Source organism: Galeopterus variegatus, unplaced genomic scaffold, assembly GCF_000696425.1.
Source record: "Galeopterus variegatus unplaced genomic scaffold, G_variegatus-3.0.2 Scaffold37, whole genome shotgun sequence".
NCBI lineage: Eukaryota > Metazoa > Chordata > Mammalia > Dermoptera > Cynocephalidae > Galeopterus > Galeopterus variegatus.
The window spans coordinates 1084274-1098296 of NW_007726148.1; the positions used below are offsets into that span (position 1 = coordinate 1084274).

Genomic DNA, 14023 nt, shown 5'->3' on the forward strand with positions numbered 1-14023 from the left:
TTAAAATAACACAATTTAATTCCTTAATTTGCAAGTGAGGAAACATCAAGCTCAATTTATTTAAAGTTCTGATTGGTGACCAGGTAGTCACCTCTGTATTGCCTGAAAGTCTGCCCTTAGGTTGTATTCACCTAACCTACTTTTCATGGCATCTCTGTGTGTTCTATTTCTGTATTCACAGATTTCTTCCTTTTTTTCCAGAGTTGGTCATCCAAAACATTCATACAACAAGCAATAACACTTGCGTGAGGCACACTTGTCCCACATATGATTTCATTCAATCTGTCCAACTATCCCCTGAGAAATCTTGGCCTTAGAGATGTCAGTTGGGGGGCCGGGCTGGTGGCGCACTGGATAGTGCGCCGCTTGGGAAGCGCGGCGGCGCTCCCGCCCAAGGGGTTGGATCCCACATACGGACCGGTTCCCGCTCACTGGCTGAGCAAGGCGTGGGAGCAACGCTGAGGGTTGCAATCCCGTTGCCGGTCCCGGTCCGGTACGGGGGCGACACTGAGGGTTGCAATCCGTTGCCGGACACGGAAAAAGACAAAAAAATAAAAATAAAAAGATGTCAATTGGTTTACCTGAGGTCCACTAGCCAGTTAATGGCCAAGACAGCACCACAAATCCAAGTCACATTTGCCCCGTCCTTGCAGTATGCCACATTGTTTCCTACAACCAAGTGAAAGAAACTAACTTAATGAATACCTGTATTCAGTGAGTAGAAACTTGTTTCTTTTTTGTGACTTCCTATAAGAACTATGGATGGGATTTTTTTTCTAAGCAGGGACTCATGTTGTTGTGAACTTTACTCTACCTTCGTAATCACCTCGCAGTGTTCTGCAAATTTTCCTGTGCCCCCATAAGGATAAAACAACTAGATTTCTGGAATTTCTGGGGGAGTATCAATATGCCTTTTCATAGCCCCTCAAAGACTACACTTCTACCAGGCCCATTCTCCAGGTGGCTGCATAGGCAACTTTGGCTTGATTTTCATTGACTTTTGATGATGTGTCCTGGCATACATTACAATAAACTATACAAAACTGCTGACATTCAACCATTTTTTTACTTTCACAAACACTCATTCCATTTGCTTTGACCTAACAGAACACTGAGAGAGGTGGCACGGGTACTGTTACCTTCTAAGAGTGCCATGCCAATGCCCATCCATGTCCAAGAGGGCCCGCTATGTGACCATCTACCCAGGGACCTATGTCAGGTTTGTTATGGAGGTCAGTTTATAACCAGACCTGCACATAACTACAGAGGGTTGTCTGTAGCACAGGTAATGTACAGAGGACTAGCTGCTTTTCTAAGGAAGAGCTTTTAGGACTTACGACATGCCTTCAGCTGACATTTGCTAACATTGTTAATCACAGACTTGGAAACAGAACATCTGTTCCTTTGGCGAAGCAAGTTTCTTTACTTCCTTCACTTTATTTGCTTATACTATTGCCAACAGGTGTATCTAAACCTCACTCAATGGATGACCCCCAAAGGACCATTTATTTAATCTGAAATTTTTAAAAATTGTATTTGTTTATTCGTACGTGAAAAAGAAGACTGTTTATTCCTACTGTTCACTTTTCTTGTGAGTCTTCTGAATCATTTCTGAAGGCAGCATATTTTATGGCACTGTCTTAGTCAGTTTGGGCTACCGTAACAAAATACCTGAAACTGGATAATTTATAAACAACAGAAATTTATTGCTCATAGTTCTGGAGGTTGGAAAGTCCAAGATTGAGGTGCCAGCAGATTCAGTGTCTGGTGAGGGCTCTCTGCTTCATAGATGGCACCTAGTTGCTGTGTCCTCACATGGTGGAAGGAGCAAACAGGCTCCCTCAAGCCTCTTTTATAAGGGCACAATCCCATTATAAGGTCAAGCCCTCATAAGCGAACCACCTCCCAAGGCCCCCACCTCTTAATACCATCACCTTGAGGTTTAGGATTTCAACATATAAATTTTGGGGAGGACACAAACATTCACACCATAACAGGCACAACACAGAGTAATTCTAATCTGAAACACTTGGGTTTGATTCTTGGTACAGCCATTTATAATGATAAGACCCTGGGTTATTTCTTTGCCCCAATGATCCTGCCTGCCAGTGGTGATACCTAACTTTTGGTATTTTGGTAGAGATTAAATGGTGCACATTTGTGAAGTGCCTGGCACAATGCTTGGCTCATCATAGTAGGTACTCATAAGGGGTGTTTGTTAATGACATTGCCATTAGCATTCCTGTCCTGATGCATAATGAGAAGGTAATGGAGATAAGGACCATCAATCACTGTTCCCCTTACTTGTGAAAACGCCCTTTCATGCATCTACCAGAGACCATCATATATATTCCTCCTAGAGGTCTTGTACTCTACAGCTGATAAGATGTATAAGTACATAGATGCATGAGGGGTCTTCAAAAAGTTCATGGAAGGATTCATATTTTCAACAAACTTTTTGAAGTACCCTCATATGTGATGCCTTCATATAAAACCATAAAAAATACAAATGCATCGGTGAAGCTGAGGTTCTGTTTTAGAAAGCTTGCTCTTCTCTTTAACTCTGACCTGGATATAGCTCGAACATGGGAGTTTTAGGATGGGAAATGGCATTATGCTTATTGTTGTCAGAAGTACAGAATAGATACAAAACTATGGTGAAAAGGTCACTTTAACAGTTTTGTTTTCCAAGAGATTCTTTGCCCATCCTTAATGCGGCACTGGCAGATTGGTGATTGGTGTCAATGTCTGAAGGAAGCTGCACATCGCATTTCATTTTTATTGCACAAATGTTTGTTGACTGCCTGCTGCATGGTAGATGCGGTCAAAATGGCTGGGGTTACGAAGACGGATAAGACACCATTCTTGTCCTTGGGAGTTTTATGGTTTAGTAGGACAGACAGACTCAAGAATATATGATTACAGCACCGTGTGGAAGTGAAACAGCAGAGGTGTATCATGGTTTACTGAAGCGCTGCTTACCATCTCCCAAATGTGGACAGCTCTTTCCAACTCTGAGTTCAGCTCTTTCCCTCACTGTGGGAAAGATGAGAGTATTTACAGCATGGAAATTGGCAAAAGCTACTGCAAATCTTGTGGGTTTTTTGTTTTGTGTGGTTCGGTTTTTGAGAGCTGGTTGTTAAACATATACCTGCACACCACTGACTATAGATAAACTGCTTTATAAGCATACAGGAGGAAAGGGATTAATTTTTCTTGGGACATTCAGGGAACCAATGAAAGAGTGGTGACATTTGAGATTGTGGGATGGTGGGAGAGTGGGTCAAAGGAAAAATGGAAGAAATTTTAAAAGGGTACAGTCCTTGAGAGAGGAAATCCCAGCTCATATTTACCTTCGAGGCGATGACAGCAGAAAGCAAACGTAGTTGTAAGAAGCTTCTATTGAAGGTGATAGATAGATGTGCTGTGAGATTTAAGTCCAGTGGTATTTAATAGCAGTAGCCTTGGGTAGCTTCCTGTGTCTTGGGGTTGGGGCATACCTAGGGCAGGGGTTTCTCAAAGTGAATCCGAGTCCTTTGGCAGTGGGGTAAAATGCTGATTCCCAAGCTCCTGGGCAAACCTACTGAATCAGATTCCCTTGGAGCAGGGGCCCGGGTATTTGCATTTTTATCAATCTCCCCAGAAGTTTCCTTGCATGCTCAAGTTTGAGAACCAATCTTCCAAAGCATGATTTCAACACCCAGGGGACATTTGGTAAAGTCTGGAGACATTATTGATCATCATGACTGTGGGGGTGCTCCTGACATGTAGTGGGCAGAATCCAGGGAGGCTGCGCCATACCCTGCAGTGCACAGGGCAGCCCCCCCCGGCCCACTGCCCCCCAAATTATCTGACCCCAAATGTCAACAGTGCCAAGACAGAGAAATCCTGATGTAGGTCATAGTGAAGAGTTCTGAAATAAGCACGACAAGTGGACTGACGTCAACTTGTGTCACTAGGTGGGCCCTTAGTCTGCTCAGGTCAGGGGCTGGGATGGGTTTATAGACTTCCCAGGCCACATCTCGGGCTGCCAAATTTTCATAGAACTGGGCAGAGTTCACACATACTGAATCCGTGTAGATGTCACTGCTGAAGCCACCAATTCATTATTTGATGAGTTGTTTCTTTTAACCTCTGATACCAAAAGTTTTAAAATATTTATTAAATTAGTCTCAAAAAATTATCCTCACTTCTTTGGGAAAAAATATGCTACTAGTTCTATACAAAATAGTCTTTGCCCAAGTTGCACTTTCTTGAAGTCCAAAAGGTAGATTTGCATTGAAATCATATTGGCTAAGAGTTGAAAAGATTTATTTCTTATATGGAATTAAGAAAGCAAAGTTTGGAAATTCTTTTTGAGTCCGGATTTAAGTTTCTAAGAAGCCAGACATCCCGCTGAGATGACGTCCAGCTCGTCCCTGCTAAGTTCAGCAGACCAACCTTGTAGGTAAAGTGAACTATAGTGAAAGGTAAATGCACTTATTTTCCAATGTTTTTCTTAACAAAACGTCACTGTTGACTGTTCTAATGATAATATTGTTACCTGAAATTATGCCTTGGGCCCTCAGCAGATAAAGATTCTTGTTCATTTGCTGCATTTCAAAAGATTTGTGTGCCCATTCCCATTAAGACGTTTCTCAGACTGTACATACGGTTAATCTATATGGAGATGAGGTGGGTAACACCCACCTCCCTTGATTGATCGTTTCGGTTAAGGGGTCAAGCCTAACAATTTGGTTTCCTCCCCAGTGTCTGCAAAAGTAGGGCTTAAGTGCGAGATACCCTTTTAAACATACCCTTGGGTCCTGAGTGTTGAATTTTTCTGGCTGAAATAATTCTGCACCTTCCAAATGTTTGGATGCTTTTAGGGAGCTCTTTCAATGCAAGGATTTAAAGCCCGAAGCTAGCCAAGCTTTGAGCAGACTCACAGCTCTTAGATAAGAATAGAACTCATCCTTTACTTTTGGAGCCTGGGCCACTGTTTCCAGCTGCTTTCAGTCATTTGAATCCCGAGATCTCTCCTAATCCTCGCGGAGGCAGCCTTTCTGGCTCCCAGGACCCACCCCTTGCTCCTGATTGGCGAGTCCCCTCCACGGTCCCAGCCAGCCACCTACGACGTCTCTGGGAACTGATTTGAAATAAGAGCCAGGCGGTCCTCGCTTCCCAGCGCCCGACTTTTCATAGGCCGAGGGATTTTCATAGGCTGGGCTTGGGAAACTTGACATTGTCTTGGGCAGAGTGCGTGTAGCAACAGATCAAAGAAAAGAGGACGCAAAACGTGCTCTTGGCTGCCTGTGGATTTCGCCGAGTTGCTTTTGTCTTGCGAGCTTCTGTCGCGTACTGCTGTTGCCCCTGTGACGACCGCGGCGTGGGCTTCGATGCAGCTGGCTCCCTACCGGATGGGTCATGGAATTCTAAACATGAGGCAGGTAAGCTCCAGGCGGTTGCGCCGGCGGGCGGAGGGGGAGGGCGCCGCTCGGGACCCCTGCGACCCGTTCCTCCGGAGAGCTCCGTGAGTTAGCAGATGCCTGGCCAAGTCGATCCATTTGGTGGAGAGACGGGGCTGCATCTTCCTAAGGCAACCAAAGAAGCAGATGACCTGCGCTTGCCCCCCCGACCCTCCACCCCGGTCCTCGCCACTCGTCCCCACTTTTGCCTCTCTTGGTGCTTGGTGGTGTCAGGCGGTCATTGTCAGGGGCTTACAAGCGGTGAATGTATGCAGATCAGTTCCAGTTTGCGGCCGCTGCAATGTATTGTGCAGGATGTATCTCGAGCTTTTAGCCTCTACTCTGTGCTTTGGGTTAAAGACAACTGAATATCCTGAAAAAGAAATACACGGGGCCGCTTATCTCATGTTGGCTTCCCGTCCTGGGCACTTACTGTGTTTCTGGGTGAGAAGGTGGAACCAGCCCGAGATGAGCACAGATGCAGGTTTGATTTTCTGTGCTAGCAGTGTGAAAACTGTATTGCTTCTGGATGTGAGAAGACAGACCTGAAAGTAGGGAGCAGAGAAAGGGCTCGGGGACGACTTCAGCGAGTCTTGGAAAAGATTTCTAAACCAGCAGCTTCTTCCGTGGCTCCGGGGCATGATGATAAAATTCCTTATCAGCCCAGGCAGTGGTTTATTGCTTAGCCGTTAAGAAAGGAAATAAAAGAAAAAAGTGGATGTAAGGAAGCCAAAAAGAGGGTGTAATCTACAAGTGAATCAAAGTTATGGAAGAATCTTATGTCAATATTTAATAGCAAGATCAATACTCTTATAAGGGGAGACAAGACTGGAAAAACATACCAGTAGGCTGGGGATGGCAGAGAATACCAAAAGGTGTAGTATGGATTTTGCCAGCTCTGAATGAATCTGGTGGAAAAGTTAGCATCCGTATTGCCACCGGAAAAGCTTTCTGCTTTTTCTTCTGAGCGGATTGGGCACCCACCACCCTGCACACTTTGGGGGAAGTGAACTTTCTGTTTAGGGGCTGGGTGAGGATTTGAGAACTGTCTGCTGCTTTCCTGCAGCCTCGGTAGATGAAACAGAGCCCTCACCGAATGGTCAGACCCTCTGCCTTCTTGTCCCCTCTCTGCTCCCCAAGCAGCGTGCTTGGCAAGTTTCAGGGAGTGCCAAAAAGCACATGCAGAGGAGCAAGTGCCGTGTGCTTTCAATGAATTGCCCTTGTCTAGCTGGAGACTGTGGGGCAGAGGCTGTTTAAGTTCTGCAAACTCACAGTCCAACCTCATTGTTCTAATGTCTAGCAATATGGGATGGGGGAAAGGAGTGAGAAAGCTAAGTGGAAAGGATTGAAAAGTAAAAAGAAGAGCGCAAAACATTTTTGACAAAGATCCTTAGCTGGAACAAAGAAGTCATTTGATCCTGTGCGGAGCCACCTGTCCTCTCCTCGGTGGTGTATAAGTTCAATTTCCAGAATCCTCGTTCCCACACAGTTCCTCTGGAATGGTGGCACTCCCCGTGCCTGATGCCCAAGGCATGCTGTCCCAAGCTTGGGATGGTTTTTCCCATGCCTAGCTCGTTGTGGCATTCACATGAAGTTGGAAAACAGCCCAGTATTGAAGTTTTAAGGACACAAGTCCACATGGAGTAATTCCTTAGTTATTTAATAGATGAGCAACTTTTTAATCCACTTCTCTGTATGTCTAATAATTTTTTGGCCTGTTAGATACTTGAAAAGAGGGTGGGATGGGGGGAGGGCAGAGACGGAGGAGAGTGAGAGGATCATTGTTCATCCAAAGAAGCCAGACAGTCCTGTGTTTCAGGAACTTAGCACGTTGTTTCAGGACAGCCTGAACAAGAATGTTGTAGGGAATGAGACGGTGGTGTTATTGGTGTGTGTTAATTCCAACTTCATTGGAGTTTCTCTTGGGGAAACCTGATGGTTGCATCTAGGTAGGGTGAATTGCGCCCACCAGCCAATTTGTCATCTCAGCCCAGCAGCTCCGGCTGGATTTGCAGGGCTAACTATCTAACAGACCCGCGTGTCATCAGCAGTGAAATTCAATCTCTTCGCATTGAGTGATCCGTCCCTAGGGCTGCACAAATGCTGAACAATGGTGTGGCAACCTAGAAGAGACCCCTGCCACTGACTACAGAAATTCTGGGTAGCCAGAAATTGCCATCAGAATTAGAAAGCTGCCTGACTGGCTCTAAGATTTAGAGGGGTTTGGGCTTGTGCCAGGTTGGCAGAAAAGGAACAGTATAGGAGGACAGTATTCTTTGAGGATTCCTAAGGCCACGCTGAGTTAGGCCAAGGAAAAATGTAAACCTGACTCACCTTTTATCAGGAAGTAATTTTAAAGTATGTGCTAACCTTTCTCTGCACTCTGATCATAAATGGGAAACTTTCCTGAACCTATCTTGAGAAGGGATTTGCTATGTTCCCAGGCAAGAGGAAAGGCATGGCCACCTGTTCTAGAAGCTTGGCCAAAAACAACAGGTTTGCCTGTGGCATTCTCACAACTGCAAATATCCCCAAATAGCGAGCCACCCACCCATTGTCCCTACACATGAGAAGAACAAATAGTTCATTCTCGAGCTGGAAAAAAAAAAAAAAAAAATCAGATTCTCCAGACAAGATTGCCCACCAGACATATTTTGTGTTTTTAACGTTCTAGTAACTTTAGAAAAAACTCCAAAGGGAGAAGGTGTGTGCTCTTATTTCTGATCTACTAAAACGAGTCATGTAGCTGCTAAATTCTTGCAAGGCTGGGATGCTGCTTTTACAAGGAAGCTGTGACTCAGTTTGATTAGCTCGTTTTGCATTCTTTAGATTGGAATTAAAATGCCCAAGGACATCTGGCTGAATAATGAAAGCTTCGTATTAATCTTTCTTCTGAGGATTAGAGTGTCCTTTACAAACATGATCTATTTATTCTCTGGCCCATCCCCAGGAGAGAAAGAAGTGGCAATTTGATCCTCATAGAACAAATGGTGAGGCGAAGGCAGAGAAAGGTTAAGTATAAAGAGACAAAGCAAGTTAGGGGCAAGCCTGGGGATGAATACTCACCCACCCAGAAAGACTACCTGCACAAGCTTAGCATTTCAAATGGCATTCTAGAGATTAAAACCGAGCCTCTCCTACAACATCCTTTTTCTTATCCTTCTGGAATCAGCACGTAGTGTCCCAAGTATGTTGTGTGGTTTCCTTTATTTGAAAATTAAGCCTTTAAAAGTTTAAAAGGCATTTCTGTTCTCATTTGTCCCAACACTAAGATCAAGCAACTTTTATGACATCTAATAGGAAGGTACTGTAACTAACCGGAATTTTAAATATGCATCTGAAAAATGTTCCCTTTCAATAGATACTTTGTTTTTGCACTTGGTTTAGAGAGCTCAATGTCTTCAACATATGTTAAAATTTTAATTTCTTTCCTGCTATCTCTTTCAGGAAATATTATAATCGTAAGACTTGCTGTCAGTTTAAAGATTCTTGTTGGTCATTTTGAAATATTTTTTTTTGAGTTGGCTTTTCCTTGCTATTTGTTATGACTTGTGTTCATAGTCTGCTTGGCTGTGGACCGCATAGGCTGCGAGCAAATCCGTTAATTGGCAGTTGCATGTTATCCGCAGACATTCCAGCAAGTTTTAAGGCTAAGTGTATATGTGGATGTCTCCTGGCTTTGATCCCTTGTGTGGTAAATAGACATCCAAGGTAGCTATGGCAACCTGGGCTGTGTGTTGGTGAAAGGGGGGGATTTGGTCACTGGACAAAGAGTAATTTGTTTGATTAGAAAGAGGTGGGGCCAAATCAGGACAGTTTTAACCTGCACGATTCGAGGATCCCAGTTCATCCAAATCATTTGGATTTTTCTTGATAGGCAAAAAGAATTAACGTCCGACCACACCAGAGTATTTTGCAGATGTAATTTAAATTATTTTAATCAAATGGTTGCTGCTTTCCAAAAGCAACTTACAAAATAAAAGGGAAGTTCAACGTATTATATCAATATCGTCAGTTATCCCTGTTGTACTTATTTTCAGAACTTGGTGGGACTTTTACAAAAAGATCAGGATCTGATTGGACATGTGCATTTCAGTTATCCACCTGCAGGGGTCAGGCTTGAAGTTTCTATGGTGGAAGACCAGGCAGTGGACGCCACAGGGAGCCACAGGCAGAGCCACAGAGAATTGCTCTGCTTATTGGGAACAATTAGTTAGCGATTCTTTAATCTTGTGACCAAAGCTACTATGAAATCGAGTTCATTCAAGGAAGAGAATATCAAATATGCTGTTATTAAAGAAAGGGCGATAAAGCCAGGTCAAACAAGAATCTAATCTCCATTTAGATATGGGGCAGTTTATTAGGAAGATTCTGGCTCATTATTAACTCCTTTTATTTCACATAAAACTCATTCTAGGGGGTTTGTTCTAGATGCTTGTCTAGTTTTATGAACTGGCATGTTCATAAAGGACACAATATTAGGGACCCATCCAGATCCACAAGATTTTTTTTTTCCTCTGGAGAATAATATTCCATTGACACAAAATCAGGATAGTTAATGGCCTACAGAAGGTCAGGTGGTGTTAAGGAGCTCAAAAATTGGAGGCACAGAAAAAATGCCTAGAGGGGACTTTTCCCAAAAAATAAAACCTAAGAACTTATCTGCTTTATGCTATAAAAAAGAAGTTCTGAGTAAAAGGGCAAAAATATGCTAGAGGTGCTGGTCATTTGTAGTACAAGTGGATGCTGAAGGTTCATATTCGGTCAACTGTTTATGATGAGTATAATATAAAGGCTCTCCTTCCTTTCTTATATCATTCAACGACATTTACTAAGCACTTACAGAATTAATGTATTCAGTAGTCCATTCAATAAAGCTACATTATAAGCGATTATTATATGCCAGGCCACTTTGGGGCTCCAAACATGATTTCTATGTGGTCCTTGCCCTCACAGAGTCTTCAATCTGATGTACAATTTATTGTACCTGTAGCATGAATAATTATTTCATGGGCAAAATGGCTGCTCATTACAAATATATATATTTGTATGAATTAGGAATCCACTTGAAAAATTGATGGTATCCAAAACTTGGCTGAACTTAGGAGACTTGAGAAATGATTTGTAATTGCGAAGTTTATTTGATTTTTACCCACTTGTCCATTAGTAGAAATTTATGATTTACTAGATAAAATAAATTTATCATAATTATTCAATAGCAATTTAATTTTTTTCTGCAGAGAAAAATAACTCATAGGCAGCCCCCCATCAAGGAATGCTTTATGTTGTAAGAGTTTGTTGTCTGAAACCCAGAACATTTTCCCATGAGAAATGATGCCATGATTGGGACAATCTGATAACACAGTACTTTAAAAAATAATTAATGGAAGATTAAGTTCTGAGTTTGGGGGCACGCCCCCATGTTATACAGGATAGAAACACAGAAGGAGAAGGAACTGCCATACTTTGGGTAACAGTGTGCACTAGTTTTCACCTTTCTTTCTCCATCCTTCTGGTATCTTCTGGGTCCCACTGAAGCATCTCCCCCTGAAGCATCTCCCGCACGCCTGTCCTAATATACAGTGAATTCACAACCGCCCATCTTCCCACTCTCCCCTCCCCCACCTCCAAACCACACTCCCGTTTCCTGTACACAGTGGTCTCCACCACATGCTGAAAGAGAAGCAGCATAGAGGCGTGAAGGCTCATGACTCAGCCCTTCAACCCGTAGGATGAGTCTTTAATTGGAGAAATTTCAAACAGTGGGGCCTGGAGTTGCAAAAAACATGATTGCCCTCTTAGGAACAATATTTGGGGGCAGGGTTGTCCCTTTGGCCGGCAGGACTTGCTGGTGTGTCTAGCTGTGGGTTAGACCTCTTGGCTTGTTTTTTCTCAGCATCCTGAACTTCTGGACTCCCTGGGGTCTTTGTGAGTCACAGCCAGGGATCCGCAGGGGGCTGAGCCAGGGGCAATGATGGCGTTCTGGGTTGGGATTGTTTGTAAGTAAGCTCTTTGTATGCTGAGCACTAGAATAAATGGAAAGAAAATTGCTATAGTCCTCTTATCCACACTTTCAGAAAGTGGATCTATTGCTAGGTAATTGTTTATCTGTCTATCTTGGAACTGAGTTACCTGAGAGCAAGAGTCATGTCTCAATTACCTTTGAATCCCAAGACCCAAGCACAGTGCCTGGCACACAGTAAGAATCGCTAAATATTTTATGGGCACACGTCAGATGAATTTTTTTTTTTTTTTTTTTTGTCTTTTGTCTTTTTTCCTGACCGGTAACGGGATCGCAACCCTCGGTGTCACGCCCCGTACCGCGACCGGCAACGGGATCGCAACCCTTGGTGTTGCGCCCACACCATGCTCAGCCAGTGAGCGGGGACCGGTCTCCACATGGGACCCAAACCCTCAGCGGGAGCGCCACCGCGCTCCCAAGCGGCGCACTCTCCAGTGCGCCACCGGGCCGGCCGTGATGAATTTTGGTAGAAAAGGGAATGGAAAATGCTCTTTAAGATCAGAGGGGACATGAGGAAGGAAGGTCATTAGAAAGATTGCGGGAACAGCAAGGACTAAATAAATTGATATCAGAGAGATTGCTTAACTGTCTAGTCCCTTCGATGTGTTCTGGGGGAGCACACAACCCAGAACGTGGCAAGCCACTTGGCTTATACTCTGCTTGATGGAGCTGCAGAAGTGATTAAGAAATGGGACCTGCCTTCCAATAGCTCAAAGCCTAATAGCCAAGATCGAATCTGCTGCTTGCTCTTATTGAGCACAGCCTGGTGAGTTAGGCCTTAGGCCCATGTGCAGTTGGTTTATTTTGCCAGGTGAGTGGCATACCCAAGGTCACACAGCATCTGAGAGGTTGTGTCTGGGAGAAGGCCGAAGTCATCCACTCCCTGCAGATGGCAACCACATTGTCTATAGCAAAATTCAAGATGTGCAAGACAAAGCATTTTTATTGCCTCTGGGTGTGACAGACTGTCTGAGAGTTACGGTTAAAATGATGAAATAGAAATTTCAGAGATATTTAATGTCTATGGAGACAACAGGACTAACACATTTTCAAAGGGTCCACAAAAGACCACGTCGGGTTTTGGAGTGTTGCTTCAGTTGTATATATCTTTTGAAGTGATCTTCTCCAAACAAGGAGGAAGGGAGTTGTTTGTGGACTAATGGAATTTATCAAATGCCCTGCTGAGCTAATAGTAACTAGGTGAATGGCCAGATAAAGCAATATGTAGATGAAAGGCACCACCAAATATGAGGAATTTATTTATTTATGTGAGATCAAGTCTTCTACAGGAGATGCTTTAGGAATTCAGACAAAAAGTACTGGTTAAAAGTTTCACATTTGTGGGCTGAAATTTTAGCACAAGAAATATTTTAGGCTCCATCAGGGAGCAAGGTATGAGTGACTTTACACCTAGAATCTAAGTCTTCTAAGACTCCCCATCCCATTCTCTCTGTGACTGTGCCACATGACTTCTAGTAAGATGTGATTTTAATGGTTTCAGGTCACGTGCTACAATTTAATGTGCTAATAAATTCCATGACAATTTGAATGGGTTGATGGTTTATAATGAATCAAGTCAGGAAAGACTGCATCATCTTTGGGAGAAAATACTATTCGAAAAATCCAAATAGTCAAATGGTCTTTAATGCGGTGCTTCGAAAAGTTCATGGAAAGATTTGTATTATCTTTTAATTCCATTTTTCCACAAACTTTTCAAAATACCCTCGTATTTGGGCTTTGTGCTACTTTTGTGTTTATATTCTTTGCTCTGATTTTAGATAGGTAGGAAAATGTCAGACCATAAAAAGTAGGAGGATGATGTTTACGCAGAAGAAAGTTTAGGGAGTGAAATGAGTCATTTTTTCCATGAATTAATCAGCTGTGCTTTGGGGAAATAGTGCAGGAAAGTGAAATGGAACAATTAGAAGGGAGAAAAAAGTGTGAGTTCCTTTATTGGATGTATGATGGGGAAAACGGAAGAGAAAAATTGGCCATTCGGTGAGTGATTCCAGTCGAGCTCCTTTTCAGTAGTCAGTGTTTAAAAGTGTTTAAAGATTGGCGTTGCTGCCCTTTTGATATGGCTCTGAGTGAAAGAAGGAAAAAAGTCGTAAGAATTAATGGAGAGGGGTATGACTTTCTGCATAGACAAAAAACACAATAGCAAACTATTAAATTAATGAATATTTATTGCTAAATGCTTCTCCATCTGGTGGAGACACTTTCTGAATATTTCTCTCCTTTCTAACATTTCAACTATCAGAATTGAATAGTTCACATGTAAACTACATTGTTTTGGTTTAACTAACAAAGAGTGATAAGACATGAATTGTTTGTGACAGCCCCGAACATTGATAACAGAAGACATTAATGCCTGCAGACACAGCCTACATGGTAAAAATCTGGAAGCAAAAATGCTTATTATGTTAGGCCAACGTGCTTTGACCTAGTTTTTCTTTTCTGCTTGGAAATTATGTCAGTATTAGTTACATCATCCCCTCGGATGAGCAATTTCACATTCTCGATTATTTCAGTGTCATATTATTAGTTTTGTATA

The 14023-nt window shown here is 43.0% G+C and overlaps 1 protein-coding gene across 1 annotated transcript in view; it reads left to right on the forward strand.

The window, feature by feature from the left end:
* The first annotated feature begins 5138 nt into the window (after positions 1-5138).
* MID1 (midline 1) overlaps positions 5139-14023 on the forward strand; it is a 156127-nt gene continuing 147242 nt past the window's right edge. Inside the window, exon 1 of the mRNA XM_008571254.1 lies at positions 5139-5429. The gene's annotated coding sequence lies outside the window, so the exon portion shown is untranslated. The remainder of the gene's footprint in view (positions 5430-14023) is intronic.